This window comes from Chiloscyllium punctatum, chromosome 4 (assembly GCF_047496795.1).
Source record: "Chiloscyllium punctatum isolate Juve2018m chromosome 4, sChiPun1.3, whole genome shotgun sequence".
In the NCBI taxonomy this organism is placed as follows: Eukaryota; Metazoa; Chordata; class Chondrichthyes; order Orectolobiformes; family Hemiscylliidae; genus Chiloscyllium; species Chiloscyllium punctatum.
In genome coordinates, this window is record NC_092742.1 from 62,426,148 (window position 1) to 62,443,513 (window position 17,366).

Sequence of the window (17,366 nt, forward strand, 5' to 3'; positions counted from 1 at the left end):
ACAATATTTTGTCTCCACAAGAACTGTATCCTTGACACTTCTCCTAATACTATCACGGATAGATGTATTTGCAGCAGGCAGATTGGTGAGATCAAGTATGTTTCTCCCTCGTGTCAGTTTCTTCATAACCTTCCACAGTTAGTCATGGTGCTGCTAAGTCATTCTTGGCAATGGACATAATGAAGATCCCCACTCCCTACCCAAAGCACATTATGTACCCTTGCCAACTTTAGTACTTCCTCAAAGAGTATTCAATATGGTGGAGCACCAATTCATCAGCTGATGGAGGACAGTAGAAGACAACTCGCATTTGGTTTCCTTGTCCAAGTTTGACTTGATGCTGTTAGACTTCATGGAATCTGGAGCTGAAAATCTGTTCCTGAAAAAGCGCAGCAGGTCAGACAGCATCCAAGGAACAGGAGAATCGACGTTTCGGGCATAAGCCCTTCTTCAGGAATTATACATCGATTCTCCTGTTCCTTGGATGCTGCCTGACCTGCTGCACTTTTCCAGCAACACATTTTCAGCTCTGATCTCCAGCATCTGCAGTCCTCACTTTCTCCTTCATGGAACCTGGAGTCAATGTTGAGGATTCCCATGGCAACTCCCTCTTGCCTTTATATTTTTGTGTTGGCACCGGTTCTTGATTTGCCCTGCCATTTGTACAGGACATACCTGGAGATGATGACTGTGTCACATGGGATATGTTGCTTGACTAGTCTATTAAACAACTTTTCCAAGGCTGACACTAGCCCAGAAGTAAGCAAATGTAGCATTGCTATCCAGAAAATGAGTTAAAAAGAAAAAAGGGTACTGGAGACTAGAGAAAAATCAGTTCTGCTATGACGCGGCAGTTCCGTTCTTGTCCAACTCTGTGTCATAAGAAAACTGCATAATAGCAGCACATTTAAATTAATGGGGCTGGAAACACATTATAACCAACATGTGCTTTAAAAGTTTGTGCTTTAGAAACAGTGTCTCCAATTTGTCAAGTATTATAGTGAATTCAGATTAACAAAACACACGTTATACCAGAACTACCTGTATTGATGTCAGTTATCAAGAAAATTGAGGAATCTGATAGTCTTAACATGCACTTAGAAATTATAATATTACAAAATTGAAACAACATTGTTTTCCTAAAAGAAAATTATATTTGACATACTTATTAAAGATTTTTGAGAATATAACTAGTTTGGTAGCTAAATAGGAACCAGTTGATGTAATTATCATGGATTTTCAGAAGACATCCAATAAGACTAACAAAAAAAACGTTAACCTGCAAGACAAGGACTCATGGAGTGGTAATAATATATCAGCATTGTTTGAAGATTGGTTAATGGACAAAAAGCAAAGTGTATGATAAATGATGCAGTCCCAAGTTGACAGTCTGTGAATGTAATGATGCAACAAGCAGTGCTGGAGATTCCGCAATTTTCAGTCTGACTTGGATAAAGAGACCAAAAGTAATGTATCTAAGTTAGCTGATACTCTGAAGTTAGTTAGAAATATAGGGTATGCAGAGAACACATATACACTGCAAAGTGATACGTACAGGTTAATTGAGTGTGAATAAGATGGCAGATGGAGTATAATGCAGGGAACTGTGAGGTTATTCACATTGGAATTAAGAATGGAAAAGCAAATATTTTTTTAAAGGCGCAAAACACAAAAATGTTGATGTTCAGAAAGACGTGGGTATACTCAGAGAATTTCAGAGAAACCTAGGATATGGGCAAGAAACAAAACGTGTGGTGCTGGAAAAGCACAGCCGGTCAGGCAGCCTCTGAGGAGCAAGAGAGTTGATGTTTCGAGCATAAACCTTTCATCAGGAATAGGGGAGTGGGGGAGGGGGGTGGAGGCAAGGGGGTTGAGAGATAAATAGGAGGGGATGTGGGGCTCGAGTAGGACGTGGTTAGGAATGTGATAGGTAGGTAAAGGTGGGAGGTGATGGTGATAGGTCAGAAGGAAGATGGACAGCTAGGAAGGAAGATGGGGAAGGGACAGGTAATTAGAACACAAAGCTCAAATGTGATTGCATTGTAGGCTTCATGGGTCATATAGTATCCTTTTATGTTCTCAACGGAAAAGTTACTTATACTTTTGTTACAGCTTGGTGATATTATTAGTCAGATTAAGAGAACTATATCTGAAAAGTTGAAAGATTATTCCAAAATCTAATGTTCCAGAATTCAGCCAGAGAGTAATGAATCTGTGGAATTCATTGCCACTGAAGGCTGTGGAGGCCAGGTCATTGAGTACATATAAGACTGAGATAGATAAGTTTTTCAATATCAAGGGGATCAAGGCTTATGGGAGAAAGATGGAGAATGGGTTGAGAAACTTATCAGGATTGAATGGTGGAGCGGACTCGATGGGCTGAATGGCCTAATTTTTGCTCCTCTGTCTTATTGTCTTATATATTTACTAAGAGGAATAATGGCAGATCTTAGTCCAGAGGAATGTTGCTTAGATAAAGCTTTCTGTAAGATATGGCATGATAGCAAACCATAAATAAAAAGAGTAACATTCACTCCATTTACAGAGTGATATACAGAGAAGTGTTTCCTCTTCAGGATTATAACTTAAACAGAATATAGTAGGAGCAGTACATTTATCATGACAAGCATTCATTTTATAAAGGTAGGTACATAAGAAATGATAAAGTCAAGATGATTTGAATTTTAGAATTAGTATTTTTTAGCCAATTATCTGCATTTGGCTTGAAATAGCACCAAAAGCAACACTTTGTCTGTTAACATGGTTGAAGTCAGATGGATCTGCTGGAACCACAGTGCACAATATATGATCAATGAGCTGAATATTGTTTTAAAAAAATCATCTCAGCATGATGTTTTAAAATCCAACCTGGAGATTAAACCAGGATAAGTTGTTACTTTTGCAAACTCAATCCAAATTCAGTGAAATCTTCAGGACAATAGTGAAGGATTATGTAAAATGCTCTCGCTTGTCTGGACAAAAGGGTTTATGGTGTGGCTCATCCCTCCAACTTATTTAACAGGCTAAAAGAGTGTAATCGTTTGCCCAGTCTTCAATAATATGGAGCAAAAGGAAAGATCACATGATGCTGATGAATTTGTCTGATTCCTGACATTCTAATCAGGATGAGAATCACTGCTTGATACTAGTAATATTATGAGGAGGAGAAGACAGTAAACAGACTGGTAAGTTTGGTTATAAGGAAGGCTGGGTAGGCTGTAACTTTCCCTGGAATGTAAGAAGCTGAGGGGTGACCTTATAGATACTTATAAAATCATGGGGTAAGGTGAAAAGCCAAGTCTTTTCCCTGGGAAAGGGGAGTCCAAAACTGAGAGGGCATAGGTTTAAGGTGAGGGGGGAAAGTTTTAAAAGGGACTTGAGGGGCAAATTTTTCACACAGAGGGGTGATGCATGTGTAGATTGAACTGCCAGAGGAAGTGACAGTGGCAGGTATAATTACAATATTTGAAAAGCATTTGGACAGAGACACGGATAGAAAAGGTTAAAGTAATTTAGTCAAAATACAGGAAAATGGGACTAATTCAGTCTAGGAAACCTGGTTGGCATGGACAAGTTGTCCTGAAGAGTCTATTTTTGTGCTGTATAACTTTATGACATTATGACAATTTCATAATCTATTGCAAGATTTCACTGAATTTGGATTAAGTTTGCAAAAGTAACAACTTACCCTGGTTTAAACTCCAGGTTGGATTTTAAAACATCATGCTGAGATGATTTTTTAAAAACAATATTCAGCTCATGAAATTTGGTCAGCACCACTGGCCAAATGCAGATAATTGGCTAAAAAATACTAATTCTAAAATTCAAAGCATCTGTTGCCCATTGCTAGTTGCCTTTGAGAAGGTGGTGGTCAGCTGCCTTCTTGAACCACTCCAGTTCGTGTATAAATAATAATCATGATTTTCCTGGAATGAGAAATCTCATGGCATGATCTATCAGTTATACTTGTTCTTGCACATCACAGATCAAATATATTTTGGCTGTGAAATCTGTGGAAGCCCAAGTTGACAATAGAGCAGTTGGAGTAACAAGGCATCAAAGATTTGATTGTTCAATAGGACAAACGGGAGTTTTTATTAACCAATGAGATTAAAATACTGAGAACTAAAATAAGAAGAGACGGTGAAGGAAGGTGAATTAAAGGGGATGAATTCAATTTCCTATCCATAATAAAAAAGTAAACAAAAGGAAGTGATAAGAACAAAAAATTTAAACATTTAAGATTTGATTTTTCCAACAATGTTTCTAAGCTCTCTACCATGATTCCACCACCTGAAGAACTGATATTCCATAGTTTAAGATCTGGACGAGAGAGGTTAATGAATGACCATTAATAATTATCACCTCACTAAAAGTGCACTTTGCCTGTTAATTACAAAAAAAAGCTTTTGTTGTGAGTTAAACAGAAAATTATTGAGAAAATACAGCAATTTCATGAAAATCGTGTGGAAATTAAGATTTAGAAGCTATTTTTCTGGAGTCAATGCATGTTATTTATGGCCAGTCAGTAACATGAAAGTATGCAATTCAAGGACATTCTCTTTCTTACCATAAGTTGCTGCTAATAAAATATGACATGTGCATTGTTCACATGTTGGAAGATTGCTAAAAACATTGTAGAGCTCTGTAAATAAATACCTGTTTCCAAGTTTTGCATCTAGATATAAAATCAGCTAAAAATCATGTTCTGTGTTGCAATGTGAAGTATTTGTTACAATATTGCACTTCTTTGTTGATGCAAAACCATAAATAGTAATCAGAATTATTTAATGTCAATTCTTGCACTAATAATTTTATGAGAAATCAAATATTGTTTAGTTCAAAGACAACTTCCTACTTGATATGACTACAGAATGTGCTTTTTTTCTTAACAACACTGCTTGTGCATGTGTTTGATCAAATTCTAGACTGAAATCAAAACCTGATGTGATAACAGCCAATATTGATCATGAGCATATTTGGATGGCATCGGAAATTATTTCTGTACTTCAGTTGAGTTGTCTTAGGTCAATTTCAGTTAGCACCAGTGCTGCAATGAAGAAGAGAACTATGGCATCTGGTGGATGAGTAAATTTGTGAATATATTCCAAGCACTAGATCAGAGCCTACCCTAAATTTAGTGAGTACTGAGCAAGCATCATATCAGGACAGGTCTATCGTTGTGACAAACCAAAAGCTTGTTGGAAAAGCATCCAGGGATGTGCAGGCTAAGTGGATTAGTCATGGTAAATATGGAGATGGGGTTGGGGTCTAGGTCTCAGTGGGATGCTCTTCAAAGGGTTGTTGCAGACCTGATGGGACAAGTGGCCTCTTTCTACACTGTAGGGATTCTATGTTCCTGTGATCCTTACTTTAATTTCACAGTCAAAAAGGAACCCCAGTCTCACCCCACTGACAATCAGGAACGCAATCCCATTCTAAAGTCAGTAAGGACACTGACTCCACACTGGTAATGATTCTGCAGAGGTATATTTTCATATAACATTATAACCACACATTGTCACCCATTAGAGTTGGAGACAAGGTGCTCTGCTCTAAATTTGAAAGATATATACGTTTCTGTTCCCTAAGGTCCCAGTAATTGGGTTTGTCCAAATCTAGTTGTAATTATTGCTATCATTACACCCTTTGGTTCGTCCAAATTCTTGTGTGTACCTTTTGGCCTTAATATTGGACAGAATCTATTGTAGCCGAATATACAATGGATGCAAAATGAATATATTTGATCCCAGGCCCAATATCTGTGTCTGAAAGCGGAAGCATCCTCTACTTTTGGGAGCCATAAGACACAACAGTATTTAATTGCAATCATTACAATCAACGGACACACATTTATGATGTGACTAAATGCCGGCACCCATTGTTGGGGATCTATCCAGTTTAGCAGTCCAGCCTTAAAGCAATCCTGCAGGCAGTAGAATGAGTCAGATGGTTTGAATATTGAACATTTATTCAGATGAGTTCAGGATAATGACAGGTTGAGCACCAGCAAATGTTAAGGAATAGAACAGGGGAAATAACTGAAGTGTGAAAGGCAAAGAACAGTTTCGTATGGTGCACAAGCAAAGACTGAAGAATTTTATAATTAACTCAGCAGCTGCTCTTGACTGCTGCAAATAAATTGCAGGGAATTTTTTTTTGTGGTATTGGAACATTATGGTGCAATAATTAAGTAAAATAATTAAGACAATTAAACTTGTTTCCATAACAACCAATGTAATAATAAATTGTGTTCCAGTGTTATACTTGCCATTTCAAAAACTGTAGTTCAGAACCATCCAGATTCTGATGCATATGTCCTTAGTCTCTTCGTGCCAAAAATCTTGATGGGGGTATTCATGAAAAATGCATTATATCAGAAGACTAAAACAATCAGAGCCTTAAAGAAACATTATTTGATTTTGTGTGTATAATTTCAGATGTAACTTGCTAAGTCACAGAATGTGTGCTCTCCCAACTCCACCATGAATCAAATGGATCATGCAGCATTTATATTTCCATTGGAAGTGATAATTATTAACAAATGGAGCTTACCAATCCCAGCCATAGAATAAACATATTTTTCTCTTTTTGGCAGGAACCAAAATAATGAATGAATAGTGGCAAATTCTTTCTTCGTTATATCTACTGCTTTTGCTGGTGAAATTGTTGTGACTTACTGTACAATCAGCAAGAACTATGTTGATACAATGAGCCACAAAAGGTTGTATGTTATCTTTTACAGGATTCAAGATCAGTCCTTTGCAAAGGAAGTAATTATCCATACATTTAGTTAACGTAAGATGTGTCAAAAGTTAATGAACTTTCTGATGAAAAAGAATAGTCTATTTCTGAGTCATGTTTTAGTTCACTTCCACTACTGAACTACTTTGACTATATCTGTTTCTGAAAAATGTACTTGAAAATCAATCATGAGGATCAATGTTCTGTGATATCTGAAGATACGTGTTCTCTCATACTAAATAAACAAATTTATACCCACCAGAACTTCTGAATTTACATTATCACTATGTTGCCTATCCTGTTGGTACAAACAAATGCTGTTATTTATTTTTATTTTCTTTTATCTACTCTCAAATAAATGCACACGGGACTTCCAGCTTCGGAACATTAAATATAAGTACATTTTGAAGTTATTTGCAATGAGGTTACTTTAATTGGATAATATTCAACCATAAATATTGATATAGTTAACAACTACATTGTTCCACAACAGACCTGCATTTCCTTCCAATTTTTTTTCGCTCTTCACCTGAATAGAGTTCCAGGTTTCATTCAGCCCTCCATACCTTAAATGGCCATGATCATTCACAAACAAATCTCGATGATCAAAACATCTTTGGTGTCAGAGGGTCTAATCATGTTTTCACTTGGTATCAATCCACAGTCATCTGCTGGTTCAAACTGTCATGAGTGGAACTGCTGCCTGATATTGCATACTTCCTGACATGGGACATATACATGACTAGAGAGGCTTCGCTGTTCAAAGCTGAGATTAGTTCACATGGACTCAGCTTCAAGCCTCAAACCTTTTGGCTTGCATGGCTAAGTACCATATCTTTTACCCAGTGGGACATGACTTGTCGAAGTACAATCTCACTATGAATTGTAAGACTAAATTGGATCTGTTATAAAGAAGATTACAAAGCAATATTTAAAATGAGAGTGTCAAATACTAAGAATTATTCTACTATAAATTCCAAGATAATGTACAACGTTCAACTGGTACCAACAGTAGGATTAAGGGATTGTGGGTTGTACTGGGTGAATTCTGACAGAAGTTATAACTGTGCATTCTATCTGCACGCTGAAATTGGAATGGCAGCAGTTTTTTAAACCCTTCTGAGAAAGCACCTTAATCTTTCTGCACTACAGTGCAAGGATTTAGCTATGTATATGGAAATATTCTTTCAAGGTTACTCATAAAAGCATGTGGCGAATACAAATCTATCTTTGTAAAGAAAGAAAGGAAGGAAGATTTACATTGAGGAAAAGAAAATCACATCTCAAAGGATTTCACGTACAGTTAGTTACATTGAACTTCATGAGTGGTTATGCAGGATAACCATTTTGCACAGATGAGAAAAATCTCTCAAAAAGCAGCAATTTGAGTGATCCATTTATCTGCTTTCAATGTCAATAACTGGGGAGGGGGGAACAGTAACCAAGGAAAAATGTTGGCCATAAACTCAGGAATAATTTTCATTTCTTTAACTGGTATTCACCTCACATACTGCCTCATCCAAAGGATGAAAACTCCAACAATAGTAAGAGTTCCACACTCCAGTGTTAACTTTTGCTCTTTCCATTTATGATTTCATGTTCAAGTATGACCTCTTATATTCCTGAGCATTGATTGTTAATGTCATTTGACAATTAAGTACATTGCAAATTGTTTGGCTTCAATATTACAGAATTTGCAACAAAATAGAATTTATCATGACTTCATTCAACATGTTCTATTTTTAGGTGCCTCAAAAGTGTTGAAATAGTCTTAATATATATTCAATGTCAAGCAAAGAGACAGAGTATAAAACATTTCAGATTGGAAATTACAAAAGCAAAGAAAAAGAAGCTTTTCGCCATGCTGAACTCTGATTTGCCTCAATAAATTTTAAATGTTTTTGATTTTCATAAAAATATTCCAGGTCAAGTATACAACTTGAGGCGCTTTACAAGTTCTTGCCCTAGGTATAAGATGGCTGAAAGGCCTTAGCCAGAAACCTCGCACATTGTGCATCTCTAGTAACTGCCCCAAGCTGTAGCATAACCGTCAACACATATTCCTGCACCTTGTAACGTGTCAGTCACAGTTAGATGAGGATCATAAGGCCAGAAAGCTTTGGACAGGAAAAAGAGACTCTTCCATCAAAATGATGGCTCTCCAGGCATAGTGGAAGTTCATCTTGGGGTTTGTCCCAGTGAAGAGCCCATAAAGTGCATAGTCCCATGTTACAGAGCTGTTCAGGATGAACCTCAGCACAAACCAGTGCATCTCTTACCTGACCTTCTTTGCAAAGGCACATTCCAAAGACCAACACGCTTTTCTGTAATCTAACCACATCAAAGCAATATCTGGAGGTAATGAGACCCCAGCATTTAAGAGCAATCTGATGTCGGGGTCTTTCTCACCATCAGCCAAGCTACATCTTGCTGTTAGTTTATAAGTTCTGGTGATGAGGCATTTTGCCAAATGACTTTGACAATCCACTCTGGAAACCACCTGATAGGATCTATTATTTCTTTTTACCACATGGCCTCAGGAATATTATGTGTTAACTACTGTCAGCAGGGCATTAATGAGACAACATCCAGAATACTGTGCACAGTATTGATCTCTCTATTTATAAGTAAATGTATTGGAAATGATCCAAAGAAAGTTTACAAAAGCAGTAAGTGGGTTATCTTAGGAGGAAAGCTTGGCCAAGCTAAGCTTTTACCTGCTGGAATTTAGAAGAGTAAGCACTGACTTGATGGAAACATGTCCACTTTTCCGTATTTTTCCTGAGGACACTGACACAATGGCTCTGGAAAAGAATGATTCCTCTATTGGGAAAATCTAGATGTCACTCTTTAAAATGAAAGATCACCCATTTAAAGCAGTTTAAAGCAATTTTCTTTTCACATTTGCACATATATCTTTGGAACTCTTTTTTCTCAAAAGGTATAGAAGCAGAAGGGTAGGGGAAGGAGGAGGAGCTGGGGTAGGGCCATGTCAGGACATGGGGGTGTTCTGTCTCCCTCCACCCCTGGCTGCTCCATTCGCTCTTGCCACATCCCAGTCTCTTCTGTTCTCCAAATCCCTCCAGCTCCATCTGTTCTTTTACTATCTCCCCTACATTCTATCCATAATCTCTTCACCCATCCCCTCATACCAACCTGACTACACAGAGAATAGGTCTGTAACTCTCTAATGTCACTCTTAGAAAGTCTAAGGTATTGCTGAGTGACCCTGAAACTTCAATTAACATGAGTGAGGATGTGAAAGTCTAGTTCAACAGCCAAAGAGTCACAGGAAATGACTGAGAACACCCAACTAATTCTTAAGTTGGAGTAGAATGTTTGTATTCATCAATGCAGATCTACCAGCAGACTGTCAGGAAACATTTGCTTCAAACTGTGAAGGATAGTTGCCTGGAACTTCATAGACCAACACCCACAGATTCAGCGCACAGTCAAAAGAAGATATTATTTGGTCTCAACTTCCAGGAAACTGCAAAAAAGAAAATCGCAAGGTTTGTGAAGGTGTGTAGCTCAGGTTGAGGTTTAGGGTGTGGGTTTGCTCGTTGAGCTGTAGGTTTGATATCCAGATGTTTCATTACCTGGCTAGGTAACATCATCAGTGGCGACCTCCAAGTGAAGCGAAGCTGTTGTCTCCTGCTTTCTATTTATATCTTTGATATAAATAAAGATATAAATAGAAAGCAAGAGACAACAGCTTCGTTTATCTTGGAGGTTGCCACTGATGATGTTACCTAGCCAGGTAATGAAACGGCTGGATATCAAACCTACAGCTCAGCGAGCAAACCTACACCCTAAAAAAGAAAATACCTGCTCAAATTAAAAACAATCACCTTATCCAGAAATCCAGGAAAAAGTTCAGAAGAAAGCACTTGTTTGAACAGTGTAATCATGTTCCATGATGGGCATTCACAAGATTAAGGATCATTCAGTTAAGGTAATGAGTGCATGACTAGGTCTACAAGGAGCAACATCCTCCACAAAGGATAAAACAGAGTAGCCTTTATTGTCACGGGCACTCAAAAGACCAAGGGGATCAAGGTACAGATATTTAAGTGGTTGTCACAGACTTGCATAGAGAATCCGAAATAAAGTTCAGCATTAGAACAAAGATTAGAGAAGTTTTCTTTTTAAAAGCCTTCGAATTTTAAGTCGATACACCAAGCCCTTAGAACCCACCTGGTCTCACCACCCCCACATTGGCCTGGCCTAGGGCTCACTTCCATGACTCACCATCCCCACACGGGCCAGGTCTGGCCTGTGGCTCACCTCTGGAAATGACCGCCCTCATGCTGGCCTGGCTTAGCCTGGGGCTCACCTCCAGGGCTCATCGCCCTCACACAGGCCTAGTCTGAGGCTCAACTCCGGGTCTCACTGCTCCCACGCTGGCCTGGCCTGGGGACCACCTCCAGGACTTGGTGCCCCCAAACTAGCCTGGCCTGGCCTGGGGCTCACCTTCAGGACTCACTGCCCCCACATTGGCTTGGCCTGGGACTCACCTCCAGGACTCTCTGCCCCCACATGGGCCTGGCCTGGGACTCACCTCCAGGACTCTCTGCCCCCACACTGGTCTGGCCTGGGGCTCACCTCTAGGACCCATTGCCCCCAAACTGGCCTGGCCTGGGGCTCACCTTTGGGAGAAAGTGAGGACTGCAGATGCTGGAGATCAGAGCTGAAAAATGTGTTGCTGGAAAAGCGCAGCAGGTCAGGCAGAATCCAAGGAGCAGGGGAATTGACATTTTGGGCATAAGCCCTTCCTCAGGAATGAGGAAGGTGTGCCAAGCTTATCTCAGTCCCAACCCTTGGACTCACCTCTGGGACTCATCTTTCCCACACTGGCCTAGCCTGGGGCTCACCTCTGGGACTCACTGCCCCTACAATAGTCTGGCCTGGTCTATGGTTTACCTTCAGGCCTCACTGCCCCCATGCTGGCCTGGCCTGGGGCTCACCTCCAGGACTCATCTCCCTCACGCTGGCCTGGCCTTGGGCTCATGTCTGGGTCTCACTGATCCCACACTAGCCTGGCCTGATGCTCACCTCCGGGACTCACCATCCCCACACTGGCCTGCCTGGGCCTGGGGCTCACCTCCAGGTCTCACTGCTCTCACACTGGCCACACCTGGGGCTCACCTCTGGGTCTTATTGCTCCCATGCTGGCCTGGTATGGAGCTCACTCCGGGACTCACCACCCCACACTGGCCTGTGGCTCACCTGTGGGACTCAGTGTACCTGCCTCTGGGCCTCACTTAGGCTTGCTGCCCTCATGCTTGGGGGCCTTCTCCAGAACTTGACACGACCAGCGGACTCCTCTGTTTGTAAGTTGAAGTTAGAAGTTTGAAAAAATAGATGGAAATAAAAAAGAAAAAGAATGGGTGGAGCAGAGGAGCTCCAAATGGTGCGTCTTACTCTGCTACCATCTTGCTAGAAGGGTTAACTAAGACATAAAAGGTCCTCCAATGGAGAACCATCTTACAGAAGGTCAGAGTCAAGGTCAACAATCTTTAAGTAAAAAGCAACAATCTTCATCAAGTCTGACCACAGCGCATTCTATCAAAATGTGAAGTTTCTACACCTCGTCTATTTGTGAAACCAGAGACTTGAGGTAGATCTGATTTGCTTCAACAAGGTTCATCTATATAATGCGCCATCTGCCAAGTTGCAGAAGACATTGTGCTGTTTGGTATCTTTTACTGCGTCCATCAGGAATTTGGATGTGGCATCCAACGTGTTTAAACGCTAAGTTAGGAAAAATTAAATTAAATCATTGAGTGTGCTTACTACTGCCTTTGGTGATTCTCTTTGGTCAACCTGCTTCCATTTCCATAATGCTGCTCAAGTAGTAATTTAGAGATGCCAGATTAACATTCTAGAGACCAAAATCCAAAAATAGCAGCAAAGAAATTTAACTTCATTTAATTAATCTGAAATAAAATGCAAGTCTCATTCACAATAGTTACAAAATTTCAGCTATCCTAAAATAAAATTTAGTTAATTAACAACTCATACTGTTGGTCTAGAAGTGCAAAGTGATTGCTTCCTCATAGCCCAGCAAGCTACTCGGCTCAGAGGCAATTTAATATTAACAACAAATGTTGGCCTTGCCTTCATTCCAAGATGCCAGGTTTGGAGGTTTGAAATATAGGGAAAGGCTGAATAGGCTGGGGCTACTTTCTCTGGTTTGAGGGGTGACCTTATAGAGGTTGAAAAATCATGAGGGGCATAGATAGGGTGAATGGCCACGGTCTTTTTCCTGGGGCAGGGGAGTCCAAAAGTTTAAGGGAAAGATTTAAAAGGGAGGTAAGGGGCAACCTTTTCACACAGCAGGTGGTGTGTATATGGAATCAGCTATCAGAGGAAGTGGTGAGGTTGGTACAATTACAATATTTAAAAAACATCAGGATGTATACCATGAGTAGGAAGAGTTTGGGGGATATATGCTTAATGCTGGCAAATGGGACTAGATTGATTTAGGACATCTGGGCAGTTGGACTAAAGCTCTGTTTCCATGCTGCACAGCTCTATGACTCTATGACTCTGCAACAAGATTATATAAAGTCTTGTGACGCAATGACTAAATGAGGTTGTTGAGTGATCTGCATACCAAAGTAACATGAAGGAAAGGTTGTAAACATGCCCATATGAAACCAACAGAAGATTAGAACGTTTGGTCTCTGCTATCATTACCCTAGACCCTGGTCTGCATGTTCAAGCAATGCTCACTCACCTAATTCACTAACTCTTATAGATCCTGAAAACATGACAATAATGAATATCTGTGTTTTGATGAATTTACCAAAAAAGAACAAATATTAAAATGTTGTACTTGTGAAAAATCTTGGTTGTCACAAAGTAGCTCTCCTTTGAATGTACTACAAAAACAACTTTAATTTTACTGTGCTACTCTCAATGTTTTCTTCAATCCTATTTGCAATATGGTTTTACAAAATAGAAAAAACCATTAGAATCCCGTCAATCACATGGTCAAATATGTACTATGTAATTGCACTAGGCCATCTTGATGGTTTCTTCTGCATGCACACTAAATTGGGCAATCTTGTCAGTGTGATGTAAATCAGAAAACGGAGTCCTTAGTTTATCACAATACTGACATTCAGCTGCACAATGCAGTTCCATAATTCCCTTTCATAATGCAGTTCTACATTCTGTCAGGGGTGAGTTCTCCAAAGAACTTATCTGGGCTGCTGTGATTTCCTTCTTGGCTGCTGAGACTGCCTCTTCTACTGCCCCAGGCTCCTCCTTCTCTTGCTCCTCTGCCACCTTGATCTCCTCCTCCTGCTTCATCACCTTGTGACCAGAAAAAGCTCACAAACTGTACAAGAAACAGCTTCCTGCAGGTTAGCAATAAGTCTCAGCGTTCATTTATTGATAGTCTTATTACAGATTGGGAGGAGGAACACAATAGTAGGTCTTCCACCTCTCAGATCTCAAGCTGTTCTGCCCACAAGCCCATCAATAACATCATAACTGTAGATGGCACACCTCGGTATTAACCCTTCCAGCCCTTTTCTGATCCATCAAGCTTTTAGCTTGTAATGCTTCTTTAGGGTGCATTTACATCAGGAGTATTTCAGTGATAACGTCTGTCTAGTTCAAGCTATTCGATTTCACAAATACTTAAAGTTTTGGATTTGGAAAATTTAAATCACAATCTCACAGTAGAAAAAGCTTTTTGAAAATGTTACCATTCTCCAGATTGCATGCTTAATTGTAATATGCCTTGGCATTGCTATAAACATCCCAGATATTTTAAGAATCTGGATTTTTTTTCGACAGAAGATACATTTCTCCACTTAAAGGAGTTTATAAGCGATACAGATTCATTTCAGTTGTAATAGAAAAGTTTAAATGAGTTGAATTATTAATTTTACAATTTTATTTACATAAACTAACAAGCAATACACTTTAAGTGGATAAATACATGTCAACATTAAAAACATTCCAAAAGAAGGGCTTATGCCCAAAACGTCGATTCTCCTGCTCCTTGGATGCTGCCTGGCCTGCTGTGTTTTTCCAGCACCACATTTTTCAACTCTGGTACTCCAGCATCTGCAGTCCTCACTTTCTCCAACATTAAAACCTACCAAAGGATGTAATTCCAAACCTAATAGAATACAGTTTAGAGTTTATTTTAAACTTTTCAAGAATATCTAAGGACATTGAGGAATATCTAAGAAGAGCAAAGAACAAAATATCTAACTGTATCTAAGAATAAGATATCCATCCATGTTTATAGTAAGGTATTGCCCTCAGCCCTGTGGAGTAATATATCTCCTCCAAGTGAAGTATTAGCTGAGGGTTTCTAATACTTCTGAAAGTTCACAGGATGGTTTTTTTTAATATATTATTTTGACTGTTTCTGCTTTGCAAATGTATGAGTCAACTCTTGTGCAGGTTCCTCCCACTTTCATTATTCCTGAATTATTTGGTGAAGATTCCGGTGTCAATTCATGAGTTTTTCTCTCATTAATTATTTTATAATCCTTTCATCTCACCTTTATTCTTTCAATCTTAAAATAATCTTTTGTTAAAGGTTTATCAGGAAAGGTTTATCATTTCTCTAGTTAATGAGTGCTATCTTATCCTAGTTTCTAATTGGTATTCATGTGATAAGAATCTTTGCCATTAGAATCTTTAAATATTTCTTCTGTAATTACAATTTTACTTGCATGCCTAGTTATCATTGTTATGCATCTTTAAAGCCTCCTTTTTAGTGGCCAACCTGTTATTTATAACTTTTGTGGTCCATGCTGAACTTAATTGAGTTCGCTGTGTCCCCTTTTACATGTAGCCTTTTTCCGTCAGCGGCAATGGGACTTTTCAAGGTTATCTATGTATTTAATATTCGTGTATGTTCTACCTAATTAGTTCTATCTAATTCTCAATCAGATCGACACCTCAAACCATATATCTTTACACCATGCACACAATTCATCTCCTTTAATTATTTTCCATTCATTTCCTAAGGACTATAAACCTGCTTAACTTGCTTTAAGTTATCCCAGGAAGTAAATATGACAAAATGCATGAATAGATTGCAACTTAGTTTAGGACACTCATACATAATAATCTAAAAACTTTCATTCAACACACGCTGATTCTATTTAGGTTTAGAAACAGCCTCAATATTCTTATGTTGACCGATTTTACTGAATAAATAGACGACCGTAAAATGTTGCATATCATTAGGAGAATGCACCACTGAACAGTTTGTTCAAGCTAAGTACTGCTCTGGAGCAATAGTTCAGTAATCAGCCACTTTGTTTGGCTTTTGGACAACTGGCAATTTAATTCCGACACACAAAAATGACAGACTGCAAGATACATTAAAAATGCATTTGTTTTATTCAATTATGCAGTGCTAACAGTGTACATGTTTAATAAGCAGATCTCTGTGTGCTACGAATCTCTCCGAACTAGTTCTAGATGTATCATAAGAGCTCCCCCAGCAATATTGATTATTGGCCGGCCATCAAAGGTGAATTGGAGGAGATGTAGAAGACTCTGTTAGTGCCTGTAATAGGGCCTTCAGAGGTATCTTCACTGAAAAGTGGTGTCTTCTTTCACGTCAAGCAGATTTTAACATTGTGAATATACTTCGCCGCTCCTGGATCACTCCATAAATCTGTCACTATTCAAGTGCATTTTTTAATAATTCCCACTGTCCTCCATTGTTTTTGGGCGTGATGTTTTCCAAGCAAGTTCAAGCCAATCACACTGCATTTCTAAGATGAGAATCCAAAGACTTTGTGCCATGTTCAAAGAGTCGGTGCCTTACAAGCTGGGTCATCAAGCCAATATTTATTAATATTGATGAACAGTTTTCAGGCTCAGCTCTTCATGTAATTCAATGACAGCCTGCTGCCCTCCCAATACATACTACAGGCAGATGTTCTAATTAAAAAAACACGCAGGAGTTCATGCCTGTGTTATGCAGCAATCGCAACCACTTTGGGACTAGGCCCAGCACCCACAGGGTCTGCTGGAGATTTGCACAGATCTGCATGCTATTGCCCCAATCACTGGTCTTCAGGACTGGAGCATTTGTTCGGAAGAATTAAGGACAGCTGTTCTTCGTGTGACTGACCGAAAGGTTCAAGGGACACTGAGTGAGAGAGAGAGAGAGAGAGAGAGAGAGAGGTTGGAAGCTGGTGGAAAGGTTAACTCTTTGTGGTCTGATTTGAGTGAACACTGGCTTGTCATGGATTGAATGTTTGTGTGTTGTTCCCTGCTGCTCGAGATCCGGGAATGTTATGAATTTAATTTGCAATCTGGGAATCTGAGATGATTTTAAAAGAAAAAGCCATTTTGTAGGGCAATGATACTGGGCATGTTGGCTGAGTGAAATTACCTCATGTCCTTATCCACATAGATAAGACTAGTCTCTCGAAATGATGTACTATTGAAAGGGAAGGTTATCTCGCCAAAGCGATTGGCCATTTGGGGACTGGATGGATCAAGGTTTCTCACTTTGATGTGCATGTAGCTTAATTAGGAGAAAGTGAGGACTGCAGATGCTGGAGATCAGAGCTGAAAAATGTGTTGCTGGAAAAGCGCAGCAGGTCAGGCAGTATCCAAGGAGCAGA

General features: G+C 39.4%; 1 long non-coding RNA gene across 1 annotated transcript in view; it reads right to left on the reverse strand.

Moving 5' to 3' along the window:
* The window catches only part of LOC140475937 (uncharacterized), a 225,489-nt gene that overhangs the window by 125,056 nt on the left and 83,067 nt on the right, over nucleotides 1–17,366 (reverse strand). The window lies entirely within an intron of this gene.